Source organism: Monodon monoceros, unplaced genomic scaffold, assembly GCF_005190385.1.
Source record: "Monodon monoceros isolate NGI ecotype Baffin Bay Population unplaced genomic scaffold, NGI_Narwhal_1 Super_Scaffold_16, whole genome shotgun sequence".
Taxonomy (NCBI): domain Eukaryota; kingdom Metazoa; phylum Chordata; class Mammalia; order Artiodactyla; family Monodontidae; genus Monodon; species Monodon monoceros.
This window is the reverse complement of record NW_021703772.1, coordinates 60,206,807-60,219,713: the sequence shown is the minus strand read 5'-3', so window position 1 is coordinate 60,219,713 and position 12,907 is coordinate 60,206,807.

The window sequence follows — 12,907 nt, the reverse complement described above, 5'->3', positions numbered from 1 at the left end:
CGGCAGGCGGACTCTCAACCACTGCGCCACCAGGGAAGCCCTAATTTCATTCTTTTACATGTAACTGTCCACTTTTCCCAGTTACCTGTTCTGGCATCTGGAGCATGTGCTATGAATTTTTAACTTTGAATCACTTGGGAACTAGTAGAATCAGATTAAGGCCACTTAATTAACCCCTTAAATATGGTGTTTAATTAGGTTCACATTATGCAAATGGACACCTTCTAATTGTAAACTGTGGAATGACTAAATTGATTTTAAAATTTTAGTTAACCAATGCAACAAGTCATTCAGCTGTGTGATTTAGGGCAAATTACTTCACGTCTCTATGCCTCAATTTCTTCATCTGTTTATATAACAGGAACATTGGACTGGAGATTATTTTCCTGTCTAAGATTTTGTGATGCTCTAGGATAGTGCTGAGTGAATTCCACAGAGAAAGAAGTTTGCCTTTAAGTGTTTGTCATGACTATTTGTGGGGCCTTTATGTTTGAATAGAAAGTTTTATTTTGGAAGCTAGGGTTGGTGGTGGTGATGTGTTGAGATTTTATAGGACAAGGTTAGCAATCTGAAGCTCTAGATTTAGGTCGTGGCTCTACTGTTTGGTGGCTATAAAAACCTCATAAGGGGCTTCCCTGGTAGCGTAGTGGTTAAGAATCTGCCTGCCAATGCAGGGGACACGGGTTCCAGCCCTGGTCCAGGATGATCCCACATGTGGAGCAACTAAGCCTGTGCACCACAACTACTGAGCCTGCACTCTAGAGCCCGCGAGCCACAACTACTGAAGCCCATGCACCTAGAGCCTGTGCTCCGCAACAAGAGAAGCCACTGCAATGAGAAGCCCGCACACTGCAAAGAAGAGTAGCCCCCCTTCGCTGCAACTAGACAAAGCCTGCATGCAGCAACGAAGACCCAATGCAGCCAAAATTAAAATAAAATAAATAAATTAAAAGAAAAAACTCTCACAGGTTACATCATTCACTGTGTACAAGGCTGCCTTGGATACTCTGTTCTCTATGAGCATCTGTTTCCCCTTCCATAAAATGGAGATAATAGCCTGTACCTTATCTGTTGACTTTTCAAGGGGGTGTGAGAATCAAATGAGGAACAGATAAAAACAAAGCACTTGGTTAGCCATTAATGTGTTATGCAAAAGATGTTGCTGTCTTGGTGATATAAACCATAGTGTTCGTTTAGCTTGTGAAATTCTGTGCTGTGTTTCTAACAAACTCTCAGATAACTACTTAGGTCCCAATTTTGTGCCAGAGAAATAACCATCATGCTCCTTGGCTGTGCCCTCAGGCTCTCACTTTACTCCCTTCCTAGTTTCTAAAGAACTAACTGTTTATGGCTTAATAGTGGGCACAGTCCCCTGATTTTATTCCATGACTTTTCTCACTTGCTAATAAATAACTTCCATACAGAGTGAAGTACATCAGAAAGAGAAAAACAAATATCGTATGCTAACACGTATATATGGAATCTGAAAAAAAAAAAAAAAAAAAGTTCTGAAGAACCTAGGGGCAGGACAGGAATAAAGACACAGACACAGAGAATGGACTTGAGGACACCGGGAAGGGGAAGGGTAAGCTGGGACGAAGTGAGAGAGTGGCATGGACATATATACACTACCAAATGTGAAATAGATAGCCAGTGGGAAGCAGCCGCGTAGCACAGGGAGATCAGCTCGGTGCTTTGTGACCACCAAGAGGGGTGGGTTAGGGAGGGTGGGAGGGAGACGCAAGAGGGAGGGGATATGGGGATATATGTATACGTATAGCTGATTCACTTTGTTATACAGCAGCAACTAACACACCATTGTAAAGCAATTATACTCCAATAAAGATGTTAAAGAAAAAAGAAGGTGTATATATATGTATAACTGAATCACTTTGCTGTACAGCAGAAATTAACACAACATTGTAAATCAACTATACATCAATTAAAAAAATAAAATTCCACAAGGGAGAAAAAGAAATAAAATAAGGGAACTGAGCAAATGACTTGAAGGGTGCAGAGGTGAGTTTTGAGTTGAGTATAGATCTGTCTGGAGTTGACTTTCTCTTAGAAAAACCCACATTTTCATTCAAATACAGTATTGGCTCAGAAAACAGAGCACTTAGTGGTCCTTGGTAGGCAAGTCGATGGAATTAAGCATAAATAAACAAGCATGTTGATTCGTTGTCCCTTGACAGTGGGCTCTGGTTGTAAAATAAAAGAGAAATAATTAATATTCCAAACTAAATGTGAGGAGTCAAGCTCTTCCTGCCTTTTTCTCTCCAATATGAAATTCTACTTGTCTTACTCATTCTTGTTGGTGATCTAATCTGAGTACTAAGAGATTAGATGATTTTCCTGACTGGTGAGTGTCCCTCACAAAATCTGTCAGGCCAATGCCTGGCCTCTGCTCCTAATAACCATCCCATATGTCTCTATAAATAGACCACTATCAAATGCTTTTTATCGGGTTTGGATTGGACAACAACCATGACTCTTAATGTCCCTTCCTTCCCTCTCATCTGATTTTAAATTATCTCTGACAGTCAGGATGTAAGTCTGCTGTGTTCAGAGTTCAGAGTTCTGAACACAATTTCCCAACATAAGGCAGGCTGGAAATACATATTCTAGACAAAACATGGAAATCCTACCAATTGGTGGTAAATTCCCTCCGAGTTTCTCTCTTCCCTTTCAGGAAACATGGCTCGGGTCTCCTGTCCTTGTTAACACCAGCTCCTCCGGTCTGGTGATAAATCATCACCTTGGCAACACCGCTTCCCACGATCCACAAAGCTTTGGACAACCAGTCTCTGTTTTGCCTTTGTCTCCTAGTCTTTGGCCAGTAGGGTACAGGAGCCCGTGACCCTGCTCATCCCAGCTTTGTTTTGTCCAAACTCTTTTGTGCAAAGAGGAAAACCAGGATTTTGAAGCATGCTCTGGGCTGGGCTGGCACGGTGCACTGCAAAATAAATCACAACTCCTGTATTTTAGAGCAGCTGGACATTAGCACTTTTAATGGACAGGAGAGTCCGGCCAAAACAGGACTGGGATGAACAGGGTTATCCTTTCAGAATGCTGATTTTGGGGGGAGAATGCCTCTTCCCTGTTTTTATACGTCATGAGTCCCCTTCCCTTCCAGGCAGCTGCTGAGATGAAGGAGTTCCTGCAGCAAGCATCCTACTCACAACCACAGGCTAGGCACAGTCTGTAGCTTTCAAATCTGCACGCACACAAGTCTTTAACCCTGGAAAAGTCAGGAGAGGAGGTTTAATTTAATAAAATGAATTAAAATGTAAACACAACACCAGTTAAAAACCAACAGTTTCATCTTCAACTTTCACAAGGCTATACCAACTGGTTGCAAAGGGAAAAAGGATTAACATTTACTGAGAGCCAAGTGTGTGCTAGGATCATTAAATTCTCACAACAGCCCTATGAAGCAGCTACTATTTTTGCTTCATCCCCACCCCTTTGGAGGTTATGCCAGGCAGTGCTGGTGGTGGTGGCTGCAGACACTGGCAACAGGAAAGGGGTTTCAGAGCAGTGCCTAAGCCGCATGCCTTTTAATTGTCCTGGGAGACATCCCTGGATAAGTAGGTAGAAACAACAGGACTTTGATGGCCAAAGGTTCCAGCATGACTTTCCGTAAGCACTTGGGGAAACACACTGTATAACCCCATCAAATTATGTTGAACTAAACTGCATGCCTCGGTTGTGGGATAAGGTTGGTTCAATCACCCATGTCTCGTACCCAGTGATTTTTAAGAGCTGTATCTCAGTCAGTTTGGGCTGCTATAACAGAATACTGTAGACTGGTGGCTTAAACAACAAACATTTATTTCTCAGAGTTCTGGAGTCTGGGAAGTCCAAGAATAAAGTGGCATCAGATCCAGTATCCATGAGGACACTCTTCTTGGTTTGCAGAGGATCATCTTCTTATTCTATCCTCACATGGCCAAGAGAAAAGTCATCTCTCTTGAGTTTCTTCTTATAATGGTATAAGCCCATTCACGAGGGCTCCATCTCTCAAGGCCACACCTCCTAATACCATCACATTAAGGGTTAGGATTTCAACATATGATTTTGGGGGAACACAGAATTTTTTTTTAACATCTTTATTGGAGCATAATTGTTTTACAGTGGTGTGTTAGTTTCTGCTGTATAACAAAGTGAATCAGCTATACATATACATATATCCCCATATCCCCTGCCTCTTGCATCTCCCTCCCACCCTTTCTATCCCACCCCTCTAGGGAGACATAAAGCACTGAGCTGATCTCCCTGGTAACACAAAATTTAATCCATGACTATCTGGTTTCAGTGTCTCTGAGGGTATCAGATTCATCCAAGGCGCTCAAATACTTGAGTATGGATGCACCTGTATGATCTGACTTTTCATTTCGTATGATCTGGCTAGTAACAGCTCAGGAGTTGGGTTAGGAGAAGGAATCTTAAAATTCTGAACCCAAGAGGCAGTAGGGTATAGCGGTTACAAGCACAGATTTTGGGTACAAAGTTTGGATTTAGACTGAGGTTTGTCATCCAAATTCTACTTGTTTCATGTGTGACGTTAGGCAAGTTACTGAACCTCTCGATGCCTCGGTTTCTTCATCTATAAAATAGTGATGATAAACATGACTCTTACCTCCCACAGAAATTGTGAAGATTAAATGAGTTAATATGTGTAGCATTAAAAGCAGTGCCTGGCATTTAACAAACCCTTTACAAATATTTGTTGTTATGGTGCTTGTATTTGTTTGCCAGGGCTGCCATAACAAAGTACCACAGACTGGTTGGGTTAAACAACAAAAATCTATTTTCTCACAGTTCTGGAGGCTAGAAATCTGAGATCAAGTTTGGATATCTTCTAAGGGCCTTGAGGGAAAGATCTGTTCCTCTCTCCTTGGCTTGTAGATTGCTATGTTCTCTCTGTGTTTGCAGATGGTCTTCCTTCTGTGTGTGTGTCTGTATCCAGATTTCCTTTTCTTATAAAGACTTCAGGCATACTGGATTTGGGCCCACCCTAATGACCTTATTTTAACTTACTTCTTTAAAGACACTATTTCCAAATGATTTTTTTTAAGATATGAATTTTTGAAAGACACAAGCCCACAACAGTGCCTGAACAAGGTTCTTGTTGAAAATCACTTTCAGAGTAAATTGTATTCTTACAAAGTTGACTGTTTTTTTCCCTTTTTTGAGTAATTAATGTAAAATTTCCACCTTTCTCATATTATCTCCTACTTACAGACTGCTTTTAAAAAAATTCGCATAAGTATTGGATTGGCCAAAAAGTTCGTTCAGGTTTTTCCGTAAGATGTGGAAAAATCCGAAAGAACTTTTTAGCCAACCCAATATCTTGGTCAACGTTCTATGGATGCTGGACAGGATGGATTCAATGTTCCCCTCCCCCAAGGGAAAATCCATGGAATTGTAGGTCAAGCAATAACTCAGTACCTAAACTTAGGGCATGGTCATTATAATATACTTGAGCTTTTTTGAGTACACTCACCTTTATTATTTTGCTATTGATAACTAACCATGAGCAGTCACTTTTTTTCAACAGATTGTTTTTAGTTAGGAAATACCATGTCAGTGAAGTCCCGAAATGCTGATGGCTGGTGTGAAGAGGTAACTCTGAGTGTGAGCTGGGACTGGTCAGGCATGGTTGAGTACTGGTGAAACTCACCTGGGGTTTGACTGTCTACATACAGTCATTCTCACACAGGTCAGGCATGTTAAGTAAGATTCTCTGGATGGCAAATGTCAGAAACCAACTCCAGCTAGCTTAAGCAGAAAAAAGGCTATACTGGGAGGATACTGGGAAAAGTCCCAGGAATCACTGAATTCCCAGGACTCAGGTGGACTGGGGACCAGGGCAGGAGTTCTAGGCCTGTGCTAGGTCTTTTCCATTTGCCTCTCCAGTCCACTTTCTGCCCTTCCCACTCTGCTCTGTGCTCCATTGGACTATATGATGGGCTCTAGGGACTGCATCAATGAGCTCCTGTTCCCTTGACTTCTGGCTGGGTTTGGCCAGTGGCGTATCCTGCCCAGAGATCAGAGGAAGAAAGGAGAGTGAGATCAGGATGTTTCTTCCCTTGGCTCCTACCTTGGGGAATGCCTTGGGTTGGCCAGTCTCTTGGCCGGCAGTCACAGGTCATCTTAAGTTTACCTTCTCAACATGACACTCTCCTTCCAAGTTCTAACAACCCCTCTTGCCTTTCATCTCTTTGGCCTTAGCTGTGGTAACAGCTCTGTTTTTACCATCCCCAGGGAACCGCACTACCCCTGTGGTTTCCCTGCATCCTGACTAGTGCTGTGCTGGGCCACACTGGAGTTTGAGGCAAAAGGAAATAGCAGTAATACTGATCCTGTCATTGTTTAAAATGTTGGTATTTTGTTCATCATAGATATTTTTTGCATTAATTTTGATTTTTTAAACTATTGCATTAAAATATAATTAAATATAAACAATAAAAGTATAATTTATCTTGCTTACTAAGATTTGTGGTGCCCCCTTAAATTTTGCACCTGAGGCCTCACTCACTTTACCCTACTCCCATTACATTTTTTAACATATTTATTTAAATTTTTATCTTATATTGGAGTATAGCTGATTAACAATGGTGTTTTAGTTTCAGGTGTACTGCAGAGTGGTTCAGTTATACATATACATGTATCTATTCTTTTTCAAATTCTTTTCCCATTTAGGTTATTACAGAGTATTGAGCAGAGTTCCCTGTGCTATACGGTAGGTCCTTGTCAGTTATCTATTTTAAATGTAGCAATGTGTACATGTCAATCCCAAACTCCCAATCTATCCTTACCCCCCACCCTTCCTCCCTCGTAACCATAAGTTTGTTCTCTAAGTCTGTGAGTCTGTTTCTGTTTGGTAAGTAAGTTCATTCGTATCTTTTTTTTTTTTAGATTCCACGAATAAGCGTTATCATATGATATTTGTCTTTCTCTGTCTGATTTCACGTAGTATGATAATCTCCAGGTCCATCCGTGTTGCTGCAGAAGGCATTATTTAATTCTTTTTAATGGCTGAGTAATATTCTGTTGTATATATGTACCACATCTTTATCCATTCACCTGTCCATGGACATTTACGTTGCTACCATGTCTTGGCTATTGTAAACAGTGCTGCAATGAACATTGGGGTGCATGTATCCTTTTGAACCATGTTTTTCTCCAGATATATGCCCAGGAGTGGGATTGCTGGATCATATGGTAGCTCTATTTTTAGTTTCTTAAGGAACCTCCACACTGTTCTCCACAGTGGCTGCACCAATTTACATTCCCACCAACGGTGTAGGAGGGTTCCCTTTTCTCCACACCCTCTCCAGCATTTACTGTTTGTAATTAATTAATTAACTTTTATTGGAGTATAGCTGCTTTACAATGTTTTGTTAATTTCCGCTGTACAGCAAAGTGAATCAGCTGCACGTATACATATATCCCCTCTTTTTTGGATTTCTTTCCCATTTAGGTCACCACAGAGCATAGAGTAGAGTTCCCTGTGCTATACAGTAGGTTCTCAATAGTTACCTATTTTATACGTAGTATCAGTACTATATATATATGTCAATGTCAATCTCCTAATTCATCCCCACCCCTGCTTTCCCCCTTGGTATCCATACGTTTGTTCTCTACATCTGTCTCTCTATTTCTGCTTTGCAGATAATATCATCTGTACCATTTTTCTAGATTCCACATATATGCATTAATATACAATATTTGTTTTTCTCTTTCTGATTACTTCACTCAGTATGACAGTCTCTAGGTCCACCCACATCTCTGCAAATGACCCAATTTCATTCCTTTTTATGGCTCAGTAATATTCCATTGTATATATGTACCACATCTTCTTTATCCATTCCTCTGTTGATGGACATTTAGGTTGCTTCCATGTCCCGGCTATTGTAAATAGCACTGCAGTGAACATTGGGGTGCATGTATCTTTTGGAATTATGGTTTTCTCTGGATATATGCCCAGTAGTGGGATTGCTGGGTCATATGGTAGTTCTACTTTTAGTTTTTAAGGAACCTCCATACTGTTCTCCATAGTGGCTGTATCAATTTACACTCCCACTAACAGTGCAAGAGGGTTCCCTTTTCTCCACACCCTCTCCAGCATTTACTGTTTGTAGATTTTTTGATGATGGCCATTCTGACCAGTGTGAGGTGCTACCTCATTGTAGTTTTGATTTGCATTTCTCTAATGATTAGTGATGTTGAGCATCCTTTCATGTGTTTGTTGCCAGTCTGTATGTCTTCTTTGGAGAAATGTCTGTTTAGGTCTTCTGCCCATTTTTGGATTGGGTTGTTTGTTGTTTTGATATTGAGCTGCATGAGCTGTTTGTAAATTTTGGAGATTAATCCCTTGTCAGTTGCCTCATTTGCAAATATTTTCGCCCATTCTGTGGGTTGTCTTTTCATTTTGTTTATGGTTTCCTTTGCTGTGCAAAAGCTTTTGAGTTTAATTAGGTCCCATTTGTTTAGTTTTGTCTTTATTTCCGTTACTCTAGGAGATGGATTGAAAAAGATACTGCTGTGATTTCTGATTACATTTTGTAAATTTTCCCATGATAAATCCCTCCTCTCTGAGCAAGCAATTTGTGTCCTGATAGGACCCTGACTGACGTAGATACTTCCTTTCAAAAGTACAGATTGTGAATCATTGGCTCTCAGGGAGTATTTTACCAAAGACATGATTTATTTGACCAAAATTTAGTTTTGAAATTTAGTTGACAACTTAAAAAAAATTGGAAGACCTTCATGTAAAAATCTAGATTTCTGGTTTCTCTTGGAAAAAAATCAAACAATTTGGCAACACTAGGCCCCTCTCCCATGTGGCAACAATTGGATGGAGCTTAGCAGCTGCCCCTTCAGACTGGGCATGGCTCTCCTGTTGGACATAGTCCCCACCACTCTCTATTATCCCCCCAAACACAGACTTAGTGTTAGCTGCCATTTATTATCATAGCGGCACTGCTATTTTATGATACTTGCCTGCTTGCTCAGCTGATCCCTGTAAGGTACTGATGTTGAGATACCTGCTTTACCCCTGTGTTTTTATAAGATTCTGCTCCCAAGCTCTGTGGCTTTCAGTTCAGGGATGACATTCCCAGGAGATGGATCAGATTGGCTCAACTTGAGGCAGGTAGCCACCTCAGCGGCAAGCAACTATGACCAGAGGACCAGATCTTGTGGTTGAGCACCTGCCAGGGACCCATCCCTGAAAACGGAGAGTGGGGATTTTTAGAGAAGAGAAGGTGCTTCCAGAGTAATACTGTACACATTTTATATTTTATTTATGCTTTAATTGTTCGGAGTAAACACCCAACAGTATCCCATTCAGTGAATTCTGCTGATTAAATGCTTTCAAAGGCAAAAATGAAGGCAATTTGAAATTGATTCTTTTTTTTTTTTTTTTTTTTTTGTGGCACGCGGGCCTCTCACTGTTGTGGCCTCTCCCGTTGCGGAGCACAGGCTCCGGATGCGCAGGCTCAGTGGCCATGGCTCATGGGCCCAGCCACTCCACGGCATGTGGGATCTTCCTGGATCGGGGCACGAACCCGTGTCCCCTGCAACGGCAGGCGGACTCTCAACCACTGTGCCACCAGGGAAGCCCTGAAATTGATTCTTTATGTAAACAGTGTCTGTGAGAAGGCAGTAGGGATGTGTTTACGAGCCACAGGCTGGTGCTGCAAAATTCCTCTAAGACACAGATCTGTGGTGAACCAGTTTGAGGCTGATGGTCTAACACAGCTTTTGCACATCTTAAAGCCAGGCTAAGGATGGCGAATGTGGGAACCCGTGATTCTATCTCTTGCCTGGCCCATGGCAATGCTAATACACTGTCGAATTCCTTACTGCTAAGCTTAGGAATCCTTCTCAACCCAGCTCTCCAGGAAACCAGTACTAACTAAGCAGGTGGCACACGAAGAAAACCCATTTGTCACTCTTTCCCAAGAGGCTTTCTGGGTGACTTATTGTGGAGCCTCCTTGAGCTACTGGAGCCAGGATTTTATTGGCATTTGTGAATGTTTGGTTGGAGATTGCTGTTCTCAGCAGATTAGAGGCGGGATGGTCTCACTCATCAAGGTAACTCGGCCAGCTGTGGTCTTGCTAGAGACCCAAGGAAACCAGCCTAAGTCCTGCCCCTGAGGAGCATCAAACAGACTAAGGCTACTTGTTGAGTTTAAGGCAGGTAAGTGATTCTGTTGGGTCACAGTTGGGAAGATGAGTGAGTGAGCAGCCACAGGCCTCTGGCATCAGACTGCCCCTATGGGGACCCTTCAGAGCATCTAGGAAGCATTTCTTCCTGGGTCCTGGGCAGGGGCCAGCTGAGGTGAAGCCATCAGAGAAGCCTGCTTCCTCCACTGCCGGTGTCTCAGGCTTCCATCCACAGTGGTGCCATGGTTAATGGACCTGGCAGGCTTCCAGACACAGGCACTGCACAGTCCATTATGAAGCCAAACCTGATCTCCTTATTCATTCTCTCACACCCCACCCCCCTGTTTCCTGATAGTTAAGTAAATAATCAAATGCAGATTGATATTGTTTGAATGAAAGCCTCAGAATTAAATGTTTAGTCCTCCTCAGGACATTTGTGTATCCTATTATTTAGGGGGTCACCTTGTGACTTTATTAATCCTCTCTTGTGTCAGCCACTGCTCAGCTTTGAGAGGGTATGAAAGACATAGAAGTGAGGAGACCTGGGCTGCCTCTATCAGGCTAGGTGTTCTGTTCAGGGGCCCCTGCCTCTCTACGCCTTATCATCCCATCTTTAAAATTTGGGGCTCGAGTTGGTGACTGAGTTCCCTTTTGGCTCTCACAGGTATCAAGCTAGCTCTGAGTTATCATTCTAAGCTCTGACCCTCTCAGTCACTTAATAGGAATAGCAAACAATTATTGAGACTTACTGTGTGCTTGGAATTGCACTAAGAATTTTATGTACATTCTCTCATTTAGTTCTTACAAAAACAGGTTGAGGTAGTTACTAATGCTGTCCTTTGTATCAGTTAATATTCATTTCAGCTGCTTATACAGAAATGTCCTAAATAATGGCTTAAATAGATAGAAGTTAAATTTTATCCCATGTAAAAAAATAAAATAAAACAAGACATTTGGAAGTGGGCCAGGCCACTATTGATATGGTGGCTTCATGGTGTCATTCAAGATATCTATCTTTCTGTTCCACCATCCTCAGCATATCACTTCAAGGTTACTTCAAGGTTCAAGATGGCTGCAATAGCTCCAGTCATCACATGTCCATTTCAGGCATCAAGAAGCAGCAAGAGAGAGTGAAAGGGCTACCTTTTTTTTTTTTTTTTTTTATTCCTAGAAATCCAAACAGTACTTCTGCTGACATTTCATTGGTTAGAACTTAGTTACACGTTTATACCTAGCTGCAAGGGAGGCTGGGAAATATCATCTTACTGTTTCACAGTCAACAATGTAAATATTTGAGTTCTGTCTTAAGGAAGAAGATGAGAGTGGATATTGGAGTAAATTCTAAGTTTCTTCACATCATGTTTGAGCAGCAAGGAAGCAAAGCCCTAAGACATATAGCTGGTCAGTGAGTGTGGCAGGATTTGAACACAGCCCATCTGCATCCAGAGCCTGTGCTCTTAGATGCTGCACTATTAGGTCCTCCCTGGAGTTCCCTTGCTGCTCCTTTCTCCTCCTTATCAGAAGCTTCATGCAATCTCCAGCTCTAAGCTTTAGTTCTCTTTCTGTATCAGGAAAACCCCTTATTGAAGCTACATGTGCAGGAAAGTCGGGCAGGACTGTAAGCCCAAGGTCGGACTGCCCTTCATCAGAGGTCCTTCTGTCACTGGTGGAAGGCACAGTACATCTGTGGAGTCTCCTCTCATCCACTCCCTAGGCCCAGCCCTCACTCCATCGTCACTGGTTCCTCACCTGAATAATAATTTACTTATTGAATACGTTGCTTGCTTGAGAAGAAACTGGACTGAGAAGAAGAGAGCAAGTAAAAATCAGGTACTGACGTAAATAACTGCCATTTTTGACACAGCCTTGGACCTCGTATCTACCCAGTGCATCGTTCAAATGGCAACAGTTCACTGACTGACTGATGTATTAGAATGGGGAACCAGACGAGCAGATAAAAGGTCTCATGCTTAGATTTCTTCTTAAGATTCCCTTGAAAAGTTACTCAAATCAGTGCCCTTAAGTCTCCAAGTGGCTTTTGCAAACCTGATAAGCTTAGTGTTTTGGGTTCACGTAACTGGCCAGTTTTGCTAAGAGACTACCAAAAGCACTGTTGTTGTCTAAACAACTCTTTTAGTTGAAGGATACAATCTAGGTTTAAAAGCCAACATGTGACTCACTTTAAAAGCTCAGAGGAGAGAGCCGTTGTACTCTTAGTCTCCTTTTTATATGTTATGGTAGTTCAGACACCTGGAAGAATAACAGAGCTATTTCTTTCTATGAGTTCAGGCTTAAATTGTGGAGAGCCCCAAAGAACTTCACCTTTGGTACTTTTAAAATTCTTTCCCCCACTGTGGGTTCTTCATGAACAGAGAGGTTCACAAAGAGATTTTTCCTTAAGGAGGCAGCATGATGTAATAGTTAAAAGTGTGGGCTGTAGCACCTGACCACCTGGCTTCAAACATAACCTTTACCAGCTCTGGAAGGTGGGGAAAATAACCTCCTACCTTTACAGGGCTGCCATGATTGCTGAGTTAATACGAGTGAAGGCACAGAAGAATGGCCGATATGCCGTAAGTGCTGGGTAAGCATGTGCTATTACCGTGTCTTTCTACAGTATCTAGACATCTGGCTCACCCTCTTAATCTTACAAATGAAAACGTGGGGATCTAGAGAGGTCCAGGGGCTGTCTGCTGCATGGCCTGAGCTAGGGAGCCTTCCTTGCCCT